The sequence below is a fragment of the Mobula hypostoma genome, chromosome 29 (genome assembly GCF_963921235.1).
Source record: "Mobula hypostoma chromosome 29, sMobHyp1.1, whole genome shotgun sequence".
Classification (NCBI taxonomy): domain Eukaryota; kingdom Metazoa; phylum Chordata; class Chondrichthyes; order Myliobatiformes; family Myliobatidae; genus Mobula; species Mobula hypostoma.
This window is the reverse complement of record NC_086125.1, coordinates 27,306,604-27,321,302: the sequence shown is the minus strand read 5'-3', so window position 1 is coordinate 27,321,302 and position 14,699 is coordinate 27,306,604.

Sequence of the window (14,699 nt, the reverse complement as noted above, 5' to 3'; positions counted from 1 at the left end):
TAGCATTACTGCCTCGTGGTCATTTCAAACCATCTGCTTCTCTCCATCTAATGTATAATGAATGTAATTCGTTAACATCATAGCAGGAGAGATGTCAAGTATTTTAGGACATCCTTTGGCAAGACGAAGAAATCTCAGTCCCCTGAGCTTTGTTCGTTGCTGATTTATCAAATAATGGCCATCAGTTTCATAAAAACAATCACATCAGTAAACTTCATAGCACATGAGAAGGAGTTTCTAATCCCTCGTGAATTTTATAAATGACTTGGATGAGGAAGTGGGAAGGTGGGTCAGGAAGTTTGCAGGTGACACAAAGGTTGGTGGTGTTGTGGACAGTGTAGAAGGTTGTTGCGAGTTACAATGGATCATTAACAGGATGCAGGGCTCTCTTCGTGGTGTTCAATTACCGTGTAAAATGAGAGTTTTCGAACTTTGAATAAAGCCTTCCTCCGTTAATTTTTCAAAGGTTTCAAAGGTACATTTAATGTCAGAGAAATATATACAATATACATCCTGAAATTCTTTTTCTTCGCAATCATCCATGAAAACAGTGGAGTGCCCCCAAAGAATAAATGACAGTGAAATGTTAGAACCCCAAAGTCCCCCCCAGCTCCCCTCTCTCCTTCCCGTAAGCAGCAACAAAGCAACGATCCCCCTTCCCCACCAACAAAAAAAACATTGGCACCCGCCACCCAGCACTCAAGTGTACAGCAAAGCAACAGCAAAGACACAGACTTGCAGTACCCCAAAGACTACTTGTTCACCCAGTATTCGACATACCACAGGCTCTCTCTCTCTCCCTGATAATGGAGCAAGAGGGGAGACATAACAAACAGCTCGCTGTTTTATGATGTTAAAAGTTCTGTACTCAAAGATCTTAGGTCTCTGGGGACACAGAGCCAGAGATCTTCCGACTCCCACGACACACCGATCTCCTGCCGGGACACCGACCTTCGATCTGCTTGTGTCCAGAGCCACAAGATCTCGGACCCCAAAGGAAGCTAAGCTCTTAGGCCTCATCCTTGGCATGTCAAATAACGGCCAGTCACAAATTTACGAGGGTGGGTCCCATTCCTGCAAGGAACTGAAGTCAGCGTGTAAAGAACCCTGAAAGGGAAAAATAGAGATACTGAAGATAGAAATAGAGCTGTTTCCAAAAATGCAAGCGAAGGAGTTGCCATTTAGTGCCATCATAACTAAGTTCCGCCTGCTCCGTCCTGTTTTTATTTTTGAAGGCAGAAACGTAGAGGGTGAGAGTCATAGAATCATAGAACACTATAGCACAGACACAGGCCCTTCAGCCCATCTAGTCCATGCCGAACTATTGCTCTACCTAATCCCTTGGGCATGCACCTGGACCCTGCTATCATGAATTTATCTAAAATCCTAGCTTACTCAACTACTTTATGCACACTGAGTTTCTACAATGCATAACAGTAACTAATATAAGTAATAGTCAATTGTGTGTGTGGGATGCAAACAGCTCTAAGTTTCAAAAGGCTGAAAAATCCCTTCCTGCTCCTGTTGTGACACAGGGGATGATAATCCAAGAGGGCCGGGTTAAAAATAAATCATTAACAAAAATGGTTAGTTTTATCAGGTTAAGGCCCCAATAAAAATTACCTCACATGGTTTCTGGAATGTTCTTCCCAGCACATAATTAGTATTTTATTCACTCAAGACCACAGGATAAATAAACCTATTTAAGCATTTCCTTCTTCTTAATTTGTTGATGTGTCTGAGCAGTGATTCTTTCTTCTCTCAGCTTGATACACAATCTGATTTTTTTAAAAAAATAAATGCTTTTATTTAAATATCTAAATAGTGACGGGGTGGCACGATAGCATAGCAGTTAAAGAGATAAAGATTAGCTTTATTTGTCACATGTACAGTACATCAAAACATACACTGAAATGTATCAAATTGAATCTGCGAGGATTGGGCTAGATGTCCTAATTGTTGCCACATAGAATGCCCGCACCTTACTAACCCTGACAGCAGCAGTGACCACAGTGACCTGGCTTCAATTCCATTGCGGTCTGTATGGAACTTGTTTATCCACCCCCGAACACGTGGTTTTCCTCCTGCATTCCAAAGACGTACGGGTTAGTAGAATTGGTGACCTGGGTGTAATTGAGTGGTGCAGGTTCAGTGGGCCGGAGGGACCTGCCACAAGGATGTATCTCTAAATAAAAATAAAATCAAAATTAAGTTCAAACAATGGGAGGACCAATTATACTTTATACTTTATACTTTTTGTCACCAAACAATTGATACTAGAACGTACAATCATCACAGCGAAATTTGATCCTGGATTACAAATCGAGAGTAAATATTAAAAATTTAAATTATAAATAATAAATAGAAAATAGAAAAATGGAAAGTAAGGTAGTGCAAAAAAACTGAGAGGCAGGTCCGGATATTTGGAGGGTACGGCCCAGATCCGGGTCAGGATCCATTCAACAGTCTTATCACAGTTGGAAAGAAGCTGTTCCCAATTCTGGCCGTACTGGTCTTCAACCTACTGAACCTTCTCCTGGAGGGAAGAGGGACAAAAAGTGTGTTGGCTGTGTGGGTCGTGTCCTTGATTATATGACTAATAACATGAGTGGAACATTGGAACAGCTAGTAGAACTGCCACCTCACAGTTCCAGAGACCCAGGTTCAGTCCTGACCTCAGGCACTGACTGTGTGGAGTTTTCATATTCTCCTTGATGTCGTGGGTTTCCCCCAGGTGCTCCGGTTTCCATCAACATCCCACTGATGTGTGGGCCAGGGGTTCATTGGTTGCTTCATTGTCGATGGGCTGGTTGGCCTAATCCTGCTCCTGTGTCTTATGGTCTTATTAGTAAGGGCATCAAAAGTTACAGGGAGAAGCACAGAGATGGTTAATAAATCAGCCATGATGGAATGACGGAGCAGTCTCGATGGGCCAAATGGCCTAATTCTGTTCCTATGTCTTATAGTTTCATGCTGCCCCCTTGAGGATGTACTCAACAATGGGGCAAGTTGTGGCTGTGATGGAGCCTGTTACAATCCTGTACACTGGAGGTTCCATACCAGATTGTGATACAACCAGTCAGAATGCTGTCCATAGTACAGCTATAGAAATTATTTGCTGGAGTCCTTGGTGACTTACCAGTTCTCCTCAAACTCCTAACGTAACAGAGTCGCCGGAATGCCTTCTTCATGCAATGTGTTGGACCCGGGGCAGATCCTCCATAATGTTGGCAACATTGTCTTATGGTCTGTAAATAGCCCTAGAGTGTAGGGGGCACTAGAATCTGGTGGGGGGGGGGGCAGCTGATGGAAATAAGGAAAGAATAAAATGGGACGAGTGAAAGATTAGTGTAAATGGATGTTTGAGGTTAGCATGCTCATGATGGACTGAAGGGCTTTTCTCAATACTGTTTGACTAAGTAAAAGACAGCTGTCTTTTATATGTACTGATTCTGTCTCGGAGCTATAGTCCTGAAGCCTGTACTCAGTTTCCGAATTAGCTGCACTAGGGATTCGAATAACTGAGCTCTTGACGTTTTGTGTTTCCGACAGATAAACTGGAATAAAGGCTTTTAAAAAGTCTGCAATCAATTATTAAATCAGTGTACAGAAACAGATGAAACTCTGTTGAGGGTAGGGGTCGTGTTTTCTGTCGGTGAGTTTAGCAAGCTTCTGGTTAACTGGCACAGCAAGAACAATCAAAGACTCTGTTACTGCACTGATATTCAGTTCATTTCATTCACTTGATGCTTTTTATCAAAAACCATCAGAGTCACTTCCACTGCGACATCACAGGAGATGAAGCAATTCTGCAGATGTTGGAAATCCAGAATAACAGACACAAAATGCTGGAGGAACTCAGCAGGTCAGGCAGCAGCTACGGAGAGGAATAAACAAACAATCAACGTTTCAGTCCACGACCCTTCATCAAGGGTACCAGCCCAAAACGTTGACTGTCTATTCAGGGTCTTGGCCCAAAACTTTGGCTGTTTATTCCCCTTCATAGATGCTGCCTGACCTGCTGAGTTCCTCCAGCATATTTTATGTAATCATGCCATGTATTATGTCAATACTGGTAGGAGATTTTTAAAAAAGGCAAATTTGGAGTTTCTTTCTTAGACTGGTGATTCTTTTTGTCTGGAGTGCAGGAGGGGTTTGATAGAGGTATACAAAATTATGATATGTATAGATAGGATAAAAGCAAGCAAGCTTTTCCCACTGAGTTCGCGTGAGATTAGAGCTAGAGGGCACAGGTTAAGGGTGAAGTGTTTAAGGGGAACCTGAGGGGGAGCTTTCTTCACTCAGAGGGTGGCATGAGTGTAGAATGAGCTAGCAGTGGAAGTGGTGGAAGAAGGTCCATTTTAGAGAAGTACATGAATGGGAGAGGTATGGTCTGGGTGCAGGATGATGGGAGCAGGCAGAGTAACAGTTTGGCATAGACTGCATGTGTTGAAGGCCCGGCCTGCTTGCTCTATCACTCTATGATTTCTGAAGTGATCCAAATATTAGGAAACACTTAGCAGCTGTTATCTGATCTGAGGTCACAGATAAGGAAATTCTCTCCAGGTAGACAGGATTCTTCTGACTTTCACCCTCACATTTTTGGTCCCAGGTTTTCTGCTGGAGAGCAGAAGAGGAAGGAATCTGATAGCACAGAAGAGTAGACCATGGGAGCTCTTTTCCTTTTCCACCTATCACCTCTCAGCTTCTGACTTCATCCACCCACATTCCCCCTCCCCTGGCCTCACCAATCACCTTCAAGCTTGTACTCCCCTCCCTTTCTTATTCTGGCTTCTTCCCCCTCTCTATGCAGTCCTGATGAAGGATCAAGACCTGAAACGTAGGCTCTTTATTCCTCTCCATAGATGCTGACTGACCTGCTGAGTTCCTCTAGCACTTTGTTCAATCTTCTTTCCCAGCGAAAAATGCCTTTGTCTGTTCTGATTTCCTAGCCATTATAACTTGGCACCATCCTTATAAAACTTTTAGCATTATTTTTTAATGAAGATTCATGCAACAATGTGAAATTATATAGAGCTGTTAGCACTATAAAATATCCCAAGAGATCCAGTAATGTTATCAAGGATTTGGCCCCAGACTTAAGAAAATATTTAAAGACCTCAGCCAGGGAGGTTTTAACATGTCTTCAGGAAAACAGAAAGGATAAAAGTAGGAAATTAATGGAATAGTTTTGGAGCTTGGTGCCCAGAGATACGAAGTTGAGGCTTCTAATAATGGACAGATGAAACTGGGGGAAAATGCACCATATATCGGCTGAAATAGCAATATGTATCCTTACATGCATCCGACAGTAGGTCAAGTCCTGGGACAAACTGGCCAGAGCACAGTGAATGGGAAACTTTGTAGAACAAAGGAAGCTCTGAGTACAAGTACATGGTTTGTTGAAAGTGACGTCGCAAGTAGAAAGAAGGCATTTGGAACGCTGACGTTCCTCATTCAGGATATTGAACACAGAAGTTGGGATGTTACATTGAAATTGTACAAGATGTTGGTGAGGTCATATTTGGAATATTGTGTTCAGTTTTGGTCACCCTGCTTTGGAAAGATAAAGATTATCTTTATTTGCCACACGTAAATCAAAACATACAGTGAAATGAGTCTTTTGTGTCAAATTAAGTCAGCAAGAATTGTGTGAGTCTCACTGTGCTTCTGACACCAACATAACATACCCACTCAACTCACACAGAGCGTGGGTGGAGACGAGAGTACCCCAAGGAAATCGTGTGGTCACGGGGAGAACGTACAAACTCCTTACAGGCAGCAGTGGGAATGGATCCCTGATCTTGAAGGAGTAATGCTAACTGCCATGCGACTGTGAACAATGCCTGTCACGAGTGCAGAGGTGATTTATGAGGATGATACTAGGACTCAAGGACTGGGTTATGGAGTTTCCCAGGATGGGAATCTGATAGAGGTGTATGAAGTCATGAGGGGCACAGATAGGGTCAAGGCATTCAGCCTTTTTCCCCCAAGTTGGACAATCAAGAACGAGAGAGCTGAGAGGGCAGAGATTTATTAGAAATCTAAGGAGCAACTGTTTCAATCAGTTTTCTATATTTCTCTCTGTAAACCTTTTCCACTGCCTTCAAAATGCTGGAATCATGATGAAGGTTCTTGACCCAAAACGGCATCTGTTTATTCCTCTCCATAGATGCTGCCTGACCCGCTGAGTTCCTCAAAAACACTGGATTTCCAGCCTCTGCAGCATCTCGTGAGTTTATGATCCACTAGTTTCAAGTCTCTTTGTCACCTTCTCTCTTCCAAGGTGAACAGCCTCACCTTCTTCAGTCTAAACTTGGAACAGAAATCCCTCATCCATGGAGATATTCCAGTAAATCTCAGTACTTCCTCTTGTTCCTTCACCCCTTTGCTGAGCTAAACTGTCTGGTACAGCATAGAACACTCCCGTGTTTTATACACAGCCGACCTCCCTGATTTTACGCCCCACGCCTCTGCTTCAGAATCTCAGAATTCTGTAAGCTTTGCAACCACGATCTCAAAATGCTCTGTCATTTTCAGAGATCTGTGCACACATACTCCCAGGTCTCTCTCTTCCCACGCTCTCTTTTAGAAGCATTCCCTGCCAGAAGTGTATCACTTCACACTTCTCTGTATTAAGTCTCACCTGCCGCCTGTCTGCCCATTCACTGTAAATCTGCGTTTCCTTCCAATCTATTACAGCTCCCATTATTACCACATCTTCAAAATTTGTGGATGCAATATTTAAGAAGGTTGAAGAAGTGAGTGTTTGAAAATTGAAAGAATTAATTATTATTTTCAAACAGCAGCCAGATCAATGATTTTATTCTGCAGTGCAAAATTGAACAATTTATTTTCTAATAGTGGGGATGTCAAATAACAGTTTTCTGTGTTTACTTTGCTGCACATTGAAAACTCTGCCATTTGAATGTTAACATTTCTGGAATGCCTTATATATTTATATATTTTATTATATAAATATATATACTCAGTAGCTTTGTCTGGTACCACCTGTACCTAATAAAGTGGCCACTGAGTGTATGTTCATGGTCTTCTGATGCTGTAGCCGCCCTGCTATGTACTCATGTATATTTTGACCCTTACGGGTTGCTGTCAGACTTCCCCATGTGTGATATACTGAATATAATGTGAGAGGACATTCTGGGTAGATGACTTACAAATAAAATAAAGAGTAGCACATTTATTCTTCACCTCTCTGTTTCTCGTGTGCGTTATTCATGGCCACACAGCTTCCTGGTACCACAAACATAACATCTGGTGACGAGGTGACAAGTCCTCACACTATATTATTGTTTTGCTCCCATCGTCAAGAAAAGTGGGTAAGCGAAGGGAAGACGCTGCATGCCGTGATAAGCATAGAAAGTCAACGGTCGCAGGACATGAGGTGAGTGAAGATTCCGAGGGGAGAGAATGAGAATAGGAAGGTTAAATAAAACAATTAAGAGAGGGAGAGAGAGAGAGATGGATTAGACTAGATAACTTTTCTGGAACTGAAAATAACAACAATGTTTGGAAGTATTGGGCCATATGATGAAACATCAGAAAAATGGAATTGAAAGATTTAAATATTTTGCACTGGCAAATCAAATTTCAGATGATGTTCATGTCCCAACTTTTCTAATTGTGATGGGTGTAAAAACTTATACTTTATCATGCAGTCCAGTGCAACCAGCTAAGCTGACGATAAGCCTTATGAGGACTTAGTTAAAGTCTTAAAGGACGCCATTCACCAAAACATTTGATTACTGATGAGAGCTTTAGATTTCATAAAAAGAATCAAGAGGAAGGAGAGTCTATTTCTCTGTTTGTGGCTGTACTGAACCAGGTGCGTGAACATTATAATTTTGGTCAGTCACTGAATGACACGTTATGTGTTGGACTCATGTGCGCCTGCGTAGTGAGAGAATTCAGAGATGTTTGCTTACTGAAGACAGACTAACATTACAGAAGGCAATTGAGATTAGTACATCAATGGAGATGGCAGCTAAAGAAGCACAGCTATTAAACACATCTTCCCAAGTTCAGAAAGTTTCTACTGACTTTAAGAATAAGACACTTATTGGCAATCCATGTTACCATTGTGGCACAACTGGGGCTGACAAGACAATTGCGTCCTGGACAACTGTGTCCCGGTCAAATGCATCCCAGTCTTTGGCGTTCCTGGACATTTGTGTCTGTTTTTTTTTGCGTCCTGGGTCCCAATATATGTATATCTCATATTAGATTTATGTCCCAATATATGTCTATTTCATAAAAGACATAATTTTACATATTCATGTAATTTTTTAAATGAAAAACAGTTTTATTAATTAAAAAAGGGATTGTAGCATGCATTTTATTGATTAAAATATTTAATTTATAAGTTCAAACTTAAAAAGTATGCATGTTGTGGGCAACCCCTCGTAAGAAACTTAATTTGTCCTCAGGATTGCAACATGCAATTAATGATTGAAGGCGCTTATTGATATTCTTATTTCTAGGTTGGACAATAATCCCTCCTTCGTAGTCAATTTTCTTCTTTGTGGCCATAGCTTCCCCTTTCTTCAACGCATAAATTAATTTCCAAACAGAGGGGTGCTGACAAGTAATTGAATTTTGGATAGCATTATGCCACCCCTCTAAACTATCGTTAGGTCTAGGCAAGTCGTTCATTGTTCGATCATGAACATTCCAAGATGCAATGGAAAAGCTTGCTGCAATCCTGTGCCCACTTATTCCTCTTGCTTGGCCAATGTATGTAACTTCAAAGTATGCGATGAATTCGGGAGGTAAGTCATGATCTTCACTCAGATCCAGAAAGCCTGCTATCACATCATTTACTGGAAGGAAAGCTAATGCAGAGAAACATCTAATTTTTAAATTGAATTCTTGATCTTCGTTATACCGTTGTCTTAAACGGAGGTCGCATATTTTCTTAAAGATGAATTTTGACAAATGGAAAATACACGAGTTTATGTTTCTGCTATACTCTTTCTTGCTCCTAGTTCAAAATCGGTCAGCACTAATTTGGGATGAAGCTGAGGGCGAGTCTGCGACAAAGAGTGAATAGGCGGTCATATGTTTCTTTAGTCTTAGTGGGTAGAAGAGCAAAAACACGGGGAATACTGAATGTACCATCTTGGATATAGATGCAGTACAATTGATAATAGATTTTAAAAGTGCCATCTGCTGCCCAATTCTGAAATCGTGTCAAGTCATCCAAAGCCTCTTCAGAAGCAAAGATGAGTATTCTATTTTCATCATTTATGCCAGTATCAATTGCAAGAAGCCTTTGTCCAGTGGGGAAAATACATATTCTTCTGGTATTCCGTAATTACGTCTTTGGTTTGGTATAGATGGAGCATTTTGTGCTTTCTGTCTCCAACAACGAACACTGTTCCCCATTGCTGAGACAGAGGGCATTTCTGCCATTGAAAATTCATCATGTTTTGACGAAGTTGTTCCAATGAGATGCCTTGTTGGTTCTTGTGAGGATATCGCAGTTTCTTTCAACTCTAAAATCGATTCGTTTGCTCTAATTGCAGCAGCAGAAGAACCATGGTTATGCTCAATAATTTGTTTTGTTATTACATCGCTCTCGGTAGGAACTCTTGCTTTGCAGGATCGTACCACACATCTCCAGTACGTTTTCGTGCCCGCAGCATTTTTCTTATGATAGTGATGGACAGAATTTCCATCACCAACAAGTATGTTTCCACCTTTGCTTGATTTCAAGAACTGTGACATAGCTTAGTTTCTGGAAAAAAAAGTAAATTTAAAGCCAAATTGTAATAGGAAATGTGGGGGTTTGTTTATAAGTAGCTCATTCGCAAACAAGCCACCCCTCATTTGCCTACTATTACCCTAATTGATTAGACAGTTGCTTTTGAGCTGAGATAGGAGGCTTAGCATATACAATGCGGGGTTTGTTACCCAGTAATAGTTACATATAGTGGGACGCAAATGACCAGGACGCAAAAAAAAAACGGACGCAAATGTCCAGGGATGCTAATGACCGGGACGCAATCGTCCAGGGCACAAATACCCTAGTACCAAAACTGGGCATTCAACAAAAGAATGCTGGTATAAAGATTAAGATTGCCAAAGCTATGGCAAAAAGGGACATATTGAATGTGCCTGTAAAAGTGAAAAAATACTGCCAACCAAAAACACAGTAATAAATAAAAATGGCTTTTGGAGAACAAAAAATAACATGTGAACAAGATGGAGCATACTGAGAACAGACTGAGTGACTCTCACTCTATGGTTGAAGAAGCTTTGCGTGTTTTATCTGTTTCGGGACACAAAGATGGCTGTTGGGTGACCCAGCGGTTGGACGGAATCACTGTGAGGATACAGGTGGACATAAGTGTTGCAATATCGCTGGTGTCAGAGATAGTTCACAAGGAGAAATTGCAGCAACTCACCCCAGAAGGAGCAAGGTTGACTTTAAAGACTTACAATTGTGAGGTTGTTCCATTGAGGGGAGTAGTACATGTTATAGTGGGGATTAATGAACAGAGAAAGAAACTTCTACTGAACGTTGTTAAAGGTTGTTATCCAGTGCTTCTGGGCTGCTCGTGGTTGGAGAAGATCAAAGTCAACTAGCACCAAGTGCACGATTGCTGGGAGCAGAGGTCTACAAGAGGGATTGAAGAAACATACAGAAGTATTCAAAGGAGAACTGGACAGTATGAAAGGAATCAGTGTTAGGCTGGATGTTAAACCTGACAGAACACTCAAATGCCTGAAGGCAAGACCTGTTCCATATGCCCTCAAGCCAAAGGCAGAGGCTGAAGTGGAAGACCGGTCCAGAGGAACCAGCGTGTGAAAGTAAATGGGCAACTCCAGTGGCTCCTGTCCTAAAAATGGATGTGTCTTTAAGACATTGTGGAGACTTTAAGGTAACCATTAACACAGTTCTTACGTTGAATACCCTCTTCCCCTCATTGATGATCTTTTTGCCGGATTGGCCGGAGGACAGACATTTAGCAAGATTGACTGTGTCAAGCATGTGGATCCAGAGTCACAGGAACTTTTGATCATAGTAAGTCACAAAGGAATATTCAGGTACCAAAAGCTTATGTGTGGCATCACGTTGGCTCCCGTCCCGCACTTTTACACCAAGCAATGAACCAGATCCTGAACGGGTTGACTGGGGGGCAGTGCTATTTGGATGACTTACTCATTACTGGGGAAAATGAGCATAAGCACCAACAAAACTTGGATGCTGCACTACAAAAACTCAAGTTATATGGGCTAAGGGCCCAGGAGAACAAGTGTGAGTTATTTCGACTGTCGATTCAATATTTGGGTAATGTGATCGACAACTCAGACCTTTACAGGCCACCATCAAAGGTGAAGGCAATTTCAGAGGCTCCATCACTGCAGTATGTAAGTCAATTAAGATCTTTTGTAGGACTTCTAGCATACTACACAAGATTTGTTCCTAACCTAGCTCACATGCTGAAGCCACATCATGAGCTTTAAATAATCAACACACTGGCAATGGACAGATCACTGTAAAGAGGTTTTTAAAAAGGTCAAATCTGCTTTGTCACAATCTGAAGCAGTCACACACTTCAACGCATCACTGCCCATGAAGTTGGCTTGCAACCCTGTGTGGTGGGGATAATCATCTCACACGTCTTGCCTTTGGTGAAGAATATTCAAATGCTTTTGCATCAAGACATTAAGCAAGGCAGAAAGCTACTATCCCCAGATCAAGCAAGAAGCACTTTCAATTGTCTTTGGAGTTAAGAAACTCCATTAATTTCACTTTGGTCAATGATTTACACTACTGACAGATTATCACCCCTTGACATTGCTTCCTTGGTTGCTCGTCAAATGCAACTTGAACACTGTTACTATCGTCACATCAGTACAATATAAATATAGGAGGTCCAAGCACCATTTGAATGCTGATAGGCTATCCAGACTTTCCTTAGATGTTACTGCTCCAGAGTCAACCGGAAAAGAGATCTTTTCCTTCAAGGAAGTACCTGCAGCTCTGATCACAGCGGGTCAAATCCAGAAGCACACATGTACTGACCATGTTCTTTCTGGAGTATTGGCATGGTAATTCATGAATGGATAGGAGAGCCAACCATAGAATTGAAACTTATAGTCATAGTCATACATTATTGATCCCAAGGGAAATTGGTTTTCGTTACAGTTGCACCATAAATAATTAAATAGTAATATGTAAATTATGCCAAGAAATAAGTCCAGGACCAGCCTACTGGCTCAGGGTGTCTGACCCTCCAAGGGAGGAGTTGTAAAGGTTGATGGCCACAGGCAGGAATGACTTCCTATGACGCTCTGTGTTGCATCTCGGTGGAATGAGTCTCTGGCTGAATGTACTCCTGTGCCCAACCAGTCCATTACATAGTGGATAACTGTAACAGGCTGCATGCACGACCGGCGCATGCGCACTGAACCTTACCAGGTTCGAAGGAAGGAGCTCACAGTACAAGCAAGAAAGAAAGTGCTTCACAAACTACACACAGGACACTGTGGAGTCGTGCATGTGAAAGAAATCGCACACAACTACTCCTGGTAGTCAGGACTGGATGTAACCATTGAAGAGAAGGCCAAAACATGCCCATATTGTCAGTGAGTGAGAAAAGTTCCTCAGCTTTCTGCTTTGCATCCATGGGAATGGCCTGAAGAAACATGGCAGAGGATTCACATAGATTTTGCAGGGCCTGTGGAAGGCCACATGTTCTTGGTCGTAGTGGACACATACAATAAATGGCCTGACATTGCCATCAAAAAGAGCAGTACATCTGAAAAACACATTGAGGAGCTACGTTCCATCTTTAGCTATTCTGGGCTTCCTCAGCAGCCTGTAAGTGACAATAGCCTACAACTCCTGTCTGAAGAGCTCAAGGCATTTATGGAAGCAAATGGTATTCAGCACATCAAGTGAGCAACATGTCATCCAGCCACTAATGGCCTTGCTGAATGATTTGTGCAAACAATGAAACAAGCCCTGGAGATTTCAGTGGGAAGTGAATCCCTCAACCAGCATCTTAGTACTTTCCTCCTGATATACCACAACACACCTCACGCCACCATCTCTCACAGACACTGATATACCACAACACACCTCACGCCTCCATCTCTGACAGACACTGCACTGATGAAGAGACACCTTTGCACCCAACTTGACCTGCTTAGACACCCAAACACAGAACGGATTGTGCTAAGTGAACAGAAAACCCAAGCAGAGAGATGTGCACACTACAGAAATTTCACAGCAGGAGAGAGAGTACTTGCCCGGAACTACATCTCTGGAACAAAGTGAATACCAGCGATGATGGTTGCACAAACTGGAACTGTGTCATACACAGTTGAAACTAGTGACCACAACATCTGGAGAAGACATGTTGATCAGCTGTTGCCAACTTCTGAAGCAACTGAAAACCAACACAAACTGACCAATCTAAATCCAGTTGTAGAAATGGGACAGAATTCTGAGATGACTGCAGAACCTCCATTAAAATCAAATGAGACAGCCAGTGCCCCCTATCTTTCTGAGGTGCCCCCCTGCTGACAATGCAGTATCCAAGCTAAGATGTATACCTGTACATTTACCACTAAGAGATAAAATAGCTTTAACGTCATCCTCTGGTCTTCAGTATCATCACAGAAACAAGTTGCTTCCAGACGGATTGAATCTCTAGTTTAGTGACTAACCCACAGCACAAGAGGCAGAATAATCCCTAGGGTTATGCCTGGGAGTAGACCCTCTTTCCCTGTTTGGAGAAGAAATGTTTTTCTTGTTGGTTGAATTTGATGATTATTCCATTGAATGTTAATAGTTCAGCAGGTGGTCTGTGTATAAGAAGGGGGAGACACCATTAAAATAAGAGAGGAAATATATGTTATGCATTCATGTATATTTTGACCCTTACGGGGTGTTGTCAAGATGCCCTGTGTGTTACATACTGAGTGTAACGTGAGAGGGCATTCTGAATAGATGGCATTCAAGTAAAATGAAGAGCAGCACATTAGTTCCTCACCTCTTTGTCTCTCATGTGTGTATTCCACGGCCACCCTGCCTCCCAATACCACAGCATAACACAGCATTTAGAGACGTCTTTCTGAACACCACTGTTGTAATGTGGTTATCTGAGTTACTGTCACCTTCCTGTCAGCTTGAACCAGTCTGGCCATTCTCCTCTGACCTCTCTCATTAACAAGGCCTTTTTGCCCACAGAACCACCACTCACCCGATGTTTTTTGTTTATCGGACCATTCTCTGTAAACTCTAGAGACTGATGTGCATGAAAATCCCAGGAGATCAGCTGTTTCTGAGATACTCAGATCACCCAGTCTGGCACCAACTATCATTCCATGGTCACAGTCACTTAAATCACATTTCTTCCCCATTCTGCTGTTTACTCTGAATAACAATTGAACCTCTTGACCATGTCTGCACATTTTTATGCATTGAATTGCTGACATATGATTGCCTGTTTAGATATCTGCATTAATGAATAGGTGTACAGGTGTACCTAATAAAGTCGCCACACAGTGTATATTCATATTACAGAGTGGCAGGCAACATTTTCAGATCCTGCATCATTGCTCCTGAGGCCCCAGCTCAGTATCAAACCCTGAGCTGTTCTTTCAGAAAATCACACCCTCTTGAACCCAGAAGAAAAGCAGCCAGGCTGACTTCATTGAAAACA